Below are 7,313 nucleotides of genomic sequence, written 5' to 3' on the forward strand. Positions count from 1 at the left end.
ATACCGATGACCCCGAAACTTGTCCCGATGCCCGAAACAGGACTTCCTATATATAAATCTTTACCTCCGGACCATTCCGGAACTCCTCGTGACGTCCGGGATCTCATCCGGGACTCCGAACAACATTCGGTAACCACATACAAGCTTCCTTTATAACCCTAGCGTCATCGAACCTTAAGTGTGTAGACCCTACGGGTTCGGGAGACATGCAGACATGACCGAGACGTTCTCCGGTCAATAACCAACAGCGGGATCTGGATACCCATGTTGGCTCCCACATGTTCCACGATGATCTCATCGGATGAACCACGATGTCAAGGACTTAATCAAACCCGTATTCAATTCCCTTTGTCTATCGGTATTTTACTTGCCCGAGATTCGATCGTCGGTATACCAATACCTTGTTCAATCTCGTTACCGGCAAGTCACTTTACTCGTTCCGTAACACATCATCCCGTGATCAACTCCTTGGTCACATTGCGCATATGATGATGTCCTACCGAGTGGGCCCAGAGATACCTCTCCGTTTACACGGAGTGACAAATCCCAGTCTCGATCCGCATAAAACAATAGATACTTTCGGAGATACCTGTAGTGCACCTTTATAGTCACCCAGTTACGTTGTGACGTTTGATACACCCAAAGCACTCCTACGGTATCCAGGAGTTACACGATCTCATGGTCAAAGGAAGAGATACTTGACATTGGCAAAGCTCTAGCAAACGAACTACACGATCTTTGTGCTATGCTTAGGATTGGGTCTTGTCCATCACATCATTCTCCTAATGATGTGATCCCGTTATCAACGACATCCAATGTCCATAGCCAAGAAACCATGACTATCTGTTGATCACAACGAGCTAGTCAACTAGAGGCTCACTAGGGACATATTGTGGTCTATGTATTCACACGTGTATTACGATTTCCGGATAATACAGTTATAGCATGAATAAAAGACAATTATCATGAACAAGGAAATATAATAATAATACTTTTATTATTGCCTCTAGGGCATATTTCCAACACTAGCTACTAACTATGGACCCGTAGGTCTGAAGTAAACTACTCACACTTCATCGGAGGGGCTTGGATGATGATGTAGAAGCCCTCTGTGATCGATGCCCCCTCCGGCAGAGCTCCGGAACAGGCCCCAAGATTGGATCTCGTGGATACAGAAAGTTGCGGCGGTGGAATTAGGTTTTTGGCTCCGTATCTGATCGTTTGGGGGTACGTGGATATATATAGGAGGAAGAAGTACGTCGTGGAGCAACAGGGGCCCACGAGGGTGGAGGGCGCGCCTGGGGGGGCAGGAACGCCCCCTACCTCGTGGCCTCCTATTAATTGGCTTGACGTAGGGTCCAAGTGTCCTGAGTTGTATTCGGTGAGAAAATCACGTTCCCGAAGGTTTCATTCCGTTTGGACTCCGTTTGATATTTCTTTTCTTCGAAACCCTAAAACAGGCAAAAAACAGCAATTCTGGGCTGGGCCTCCGGTTAATAGGTTAGTCCCAAAAATAATATAAAAGTGGATAATAAAGCCCAATAATGTCCAAAACAGTAGATAATATAGCATGGAGCAATCAAAAATTATAGATACGTTGGAGACGTATCAGATAATAAACGGTAAAATGTATTCCTAGTCAAGCCTCCATGACTGGCTCAAGTATTGCATGATGATCATGTTTTCCTGATCATGGGCATGACTATGCTGACAATTTTGAGGGCACAATTGTTAGTAGAACACATGTGTTGAATCGACCCAATATGATGTTATGTTATGAGATACTTTCATCACAAGTTAATGGTTAATAACACAGGGAAGTTAATGTTTGCATAATTCCTTAGACCATGAGAGTATCGAGTTTCTTCGTACTTGCTTCATGAACTTTGGGGTTTGTTAAACATCATCCGTAACTGGGTGGCTATTACGGCGGCTTATGGGTTCACGGAAAAGTATGGCAAGTAACAAGATAGCTCAAGATTAGGATTTGCTCCTCCGACGATGGAGAGATATACTCGGGCCCTCTCGGTGTAACGGTATCCAGCATCGTCTGGCCAGACACCTTGTGATTTGATCACTGGGATGCCTGAAAGGATCGATATGGTTGACTAGAGGGGGTGAATAGGCAACTACCAATTTTTAGCTTTTCTTTACCGAATTAAACTTTGCATCAAAGTAGGTTGTCTAGATGTGCAACTAGGTGATCAACCTATATGATGCAATAACAACAAGCATACAAGCAAGCAAGGGTAGAAACAATAAAGAGCTTGCACAAGTAAAGGTAAGAGATAACCAAGAGTGGATCCGGTGGAGACGAGGATGTGTTACCGAAGTTCCTTCCTTTGAGAGGAAGTACGTCTCCATTGGAGCGGTGCGGAGGCACAATGCTCCCCAAGAAGCCACTAGGGCCACCGTATTCTCCTCACGCCCTCACACAATGCGAGATGTCGTGATTCCACTATTGGTGCCCTTGAAGGCGGCGACCGAACCTTTACAAACAAGGTAGGGGCAATCTCCACAACTTAATCGGAGGCTCCCAACAAGACCACGAAGCTTCACCACAATGGAATATGGCTCCGAGGTGACCTCAACCGTCTAGGGTGCTCAAACACCCAAGAGTAACAAGATCCGCTAGGGATGAGTGGGGGAATCGAAAATCCCTTGGTGGAAGTGTAGATCGGGGCCTTCTCAACCACTCCCGAGCAAATCAACAAATTTGATTGGCTAGAGAGATAGATCGGGCGAAAATGAAGCTTGGAGTATTTAATGGAGCTTGAGCAATAAATAGAGCTTGGGGGAGGAAGAGGTGGGTGAGAAGGAGGAAGGGGACTCCCTTTTATAGTGGGGGCAACAATCCCATTGCCCCGCACCAACCAGCCCCGCACAGGGCGTTACTACCGCTGAGAGGGGGCGGTACTACCGCCAGGCGACGGTACTGCCGCGCCAACCAGCGGTACTGCCGCGCTGAGAAGACTTAGTAGGGAAAGGACCCAAATGTGGTACTATCGCGGTGGTAGGGCGGTACTACCGCTCCTGGAACGGTACTACCGCCACTACAACCGTGACTAGTGCCGCAAAACCCGACACGAGAAAAAGACCTCTCGAATCGAGGCGGTAGGAACCAAACTACCCAGCGGTACTACGGTAGTGGGGTCAAGGGCGGTAGTACCGCTGTGGAGCGGTACTGCCGCTTGTGACCCTTCGGCCGTAGTACCGCAGGCAGTGCGGTACTACCGCTGGGGCGCGCGCGAGAGAGAAAGGATCTCTCAAATAAGCTGAGGACCAGCGGAGGTGCCAGGCCCCCAGCGGTACTACTGTTGTGGAGCCACGGCGGTACTACCGCTGCGAAGCGGTACTGCCGCTTGTGGCTTCTCAGCGGTACTACCGTTGGGTGCGCGGTACTGCCGCTTAGACCTAGACAGAACAAGGAAGAGAGGAGAGATCTCTTCAATGGACAGGAAAAGCTCGGAGGGTGAGAAGCTGATGCGTACGTGATGAAGCCACCCAAGCAAAACCCCAGCGGACCCCCTCTTGATAGTACGGTGCCCTCTACACAACTAGTCCAACTAGAAAGAAACGAAAGAGCTACATCGTCTTGAAATACACTCCGAGGGAAAGAAAGCATCTCGTGCCAGGGGAGAATCTGAGAATAATTCAACGCACAAGATTAGTCCGCAAACATGTTGTCATCAATCACCAAAACTACCTTGAGAGAGATATGCCGTAACAATGCCGGAACACGGAAACAAGAAAAGAGAACAAAACCGGTAACGAGGGAACTTGCATGGTAGACAAAGTGTTGGCCCCATGGGAATTCAATAAATCTCACCTCGGGTATTTGTGACATATCGCGAAGCAACAGGAATAGCTCACAACAACTAGAGGGTCACTCGAATATTTCATTCGTGTGGGTATAGGGGTCAATATGAGTGTCCACGGCTCCGATGTTGATCATTGATCGGAAGGGGTTCCAGGTCATGTCTATACTTCACCGAACCTATAGGGTCACATGCTTAAGGGTCATCTATCTGCTGAATACTAGACAGGGAGTCTAAGAGAAAGTCACCGGAAAAGTTTCGGAGACAACGGAAGAGTTCCGGAGAGAGAACACTGAAAGAGTTTCGGTAAAACCGAAAAGTTGTTTCGGAATATATTATTAGGTCAAAATGGTTTCGGCACTCGTCTGGAAATTCTTAGAGGGCCCCAGAATTGGTCTGGGAACTTTTGGGAATTTTTGGAGAGAAAAAACGAAAATGTTCCGGAGCTGTCGTAACCGCCGTTGTTGTTTTTCGCTGATAAAAATCACCACACCGGAAATGTTTCGGATCATGCCCGGAATAATTTTAGAGGGTGCCGGAAATGTTCTGGGACCTTCCGGAATTTTTCAGAAAAAATGTTTCGCGAAAATCATCTTTTCTCAGCACGAGGGGACAAGATCCCACGAATCGGGGGTTACATGTTTGTTGGCTTTTTGTCTAGGGAGCACACATGTTTCTAGGAGACATGTTGGTGGCTTGTTGCCCCCCCCCATCGGAGGGGGCAAGGTTGTGGCTGGCCAAGGGGGTGCCTCCATGGTGTCCCCTTGGTGGCCCACTTGAGTTACCATTTCATCCTTTATGTGGGACATGTAGCATGGGTGTTTTGGTATTTGCTCCACCACCCCACCCCTTGCCTTGGCCTATAAAAGGAGGAGAAGGGGATGACATTCTCGTCATCCCCTGCTCTCATACACATGCCATGCATTATCTGGCTTCTTCTCTCCCTCCCACGAAAAGAGTTTCGTAGAGCCGTAAGGCTGTCTGGGTTCCGGCAGGAACTAGTTCTGGACGGCAAAGCCCTGCCGGATAGCTGACACAGTATGTGTGCAACCCCATAGAGAGGTCGTAGTTTCGGTCTTTTGCCCGAGGGGCTGTTCGAGTGTCCTCCCGAAGGGCTGTCCGAGTCTCCGTTCGAGTTTCGAGGGTCCTCCCAAAGGGCTGTCCGTGACATCATCCGGGGGACTGTCCGACCGCCTCCCGAAGGGCTGTCCGGCGAGGGAGTACATCCTCGCGGTTGGGAGGTTGTAAATCCTAGCTGCGGGGATCTACACCAACGATCTCCACCGACTCTTCTTCCGTTGCGCTTTGAGTCGGTACGGAACATATCAAACCTTGCATACAGTCTCCATAGTGGTCCTGGGCGTGCTCGCTATACCAAAATTTTTTGTTTTCTGTCGCATTCCCCTACACCATGCTGCCCCGGCGGCCTTGGCCTCTGCCCGCGCGCTGCGATCGTCTGTTGCTGCAGTCGACACTGCTACTGGCCCCGGCCCGGCCGCGCTCGCTGGCGAGCACGAGGAGATGGGCGTGGAGGCAGGACGCGCACACGCCGAGAGGACGAAGGTCGAGATGGGAAGAGCGTGAGGAAGAAGATGGTGTATTTAGAGAATGTTTTTTTACGGGTTGATTATACGGGTTCTGTTCGGACGCAGCTAAAATCGACCCTTATAATTTGTTTTCCTCAGCCCGTAAAACACTTATGCGGGTCGTGTTTTTGCAGGGTCTGCTAGAGTTGCTCTAACAAGCTTACTCATGTAGTATCGGGTTGTCATATGAGCAACAACATACATGACCACAGAACACGGAAATAAAACATATGATCCGACTTTACTTATAAGATGATTTATCAAAAAATAGGTGAGCAAGGCCTAAATTTATGACTAAAATGTGTTAGTAGATCTCATGAGATAATAAAATCTTTTCAAGATAGCAATGGGTACCCGTAACACAATCCCCGATGGGTAATTACTCTATTATTAGGGCATCTCCAACGGCAACTCGCAAAAAACCTCTCGCATTCGTCCGTAACACGATCCCCGATGGGTAATTACTTTATTATTAGGGCATCTCCAACGACAACTCGCAAAAAACCTCTCGCATTCGTCCGCGAACCGGGGGGTGGGGGCAAGTCTGCATACATGGATACGGGAGGTCGACATCCAACGTTAGCCGCATACATTTTAAACTATTTTTTAACAAAACAGATGAAATTCATGCAACCACGACTGGATTTCATACAAACATGACAGATTTCATACAAACACGACAGATTTAACTACATTTCAAACATTTAGGACAAAAAAAAGACCCGCCCCTAAACCTATCCTACGGCGGCGACGTCCGGCGTCAAGCCCATATCGTCCTCCTTCCGCCGTATCCATGAGCACCGGCGATAAGACCGATGAAGTGAAGGTGCAGTCTTCGGCGAGGAAGAGTAAAACACGGGAGACGGACTGGCCCACATGGGACACAAGGCGCCGCCGCCTCCCGTAGCCTACTCATCCCCTTGAAGGAGTCCGCGACCTGTCCGTCGCTGGTGGACGTGAGGTGCACGATGGAAATGGTGGTGTCGGCGCTGTCTTCGTCCCACTGGGTCGGGTGATGGTTCGTCAGCAACACGTAGGAGGTGTAGCTGGCGTTGTTCTCCTCCGCGGTCGCCTGAAGCTGCGCCTCCGCGGTAGCTGCTTCCTGGCGAGTGGCGAGTTGAGCGCAGACGACATCGTAGATGGCACGTTGCTCTGCCATGAAGCTGGGGTTTGCAGCGGCCATGGCCGCCACGACCTCCTCGCTCGCCGTAGATCTGGCCCCTCACCAACCGGTGCTGCACCAAGAGGAACAGGTTGTACCACTGTTCCTCATGTGCCTGCTGGAACACCGACAAAAGCGCATGTGCAGGCTGCACCTCCGCCATGGCGGCGTTGAACTACGCCTGCGCCTGCTCCATGGTGAAGCCGGCGTGCACAGGAGACGCGAAAGCTGGCCGGCGGTGTCGGAGCCCGTCTCCATCGTGGCTGGCCGGCAAGCCGGCCTCGATCCACCTAGCATGGCGACTATGCCAGGCGGCGGCAATAAAGGCGGATTCTGCTATATAAAGGCGGATTCCGGTGAGGCCAGGCGTCCAGGTGCGTCAATGCGCGGCGCCAAAGTGGGTTTTTCGGGGGGCGAGCCTGCTTAATGGCAGCAGACGGACGGACAACAACATTGAACGGGCACGGTAATGTTTGTCCCGTCCCGTCCTGTCACGCGTCTCCGGCATTGAACAGGTGCAGGCACCAAAGACGCGTCGTGGGTGGCGCCCTCGACCGGCGCGCCGCTTCAATGGCAGAGGCAGTGATAGGTCGCGTCCGCCCCGAGCCGCCTTCAATGTTGACCGGCTAGCTCTACAGTGGCATGAATGCGGGCAGCTGGCACCGAGCGGGAGCGCGCGGGGAAGGGGTTTTTTGATGGACCGGGGCAGTCAGAATACGGGCTTGGGATCGGTCCGGACTCCCACAA

This window comes from Triticum dicoccoides, chromosome 4A (assembly GCF_002162155.2).
Source record: "Triticum dicoccoides isolate Atlit2015 ecotype Zavitan chromosome 4A, WEW_v2.0, whole genome shotgun sequence".
Lineage (NCBI taxonomy): Eukaryota > Viridiplantae > Streptophyta > Magnoliopsida > Poales > Poaceae > Triticum > Triticum dicoccoides.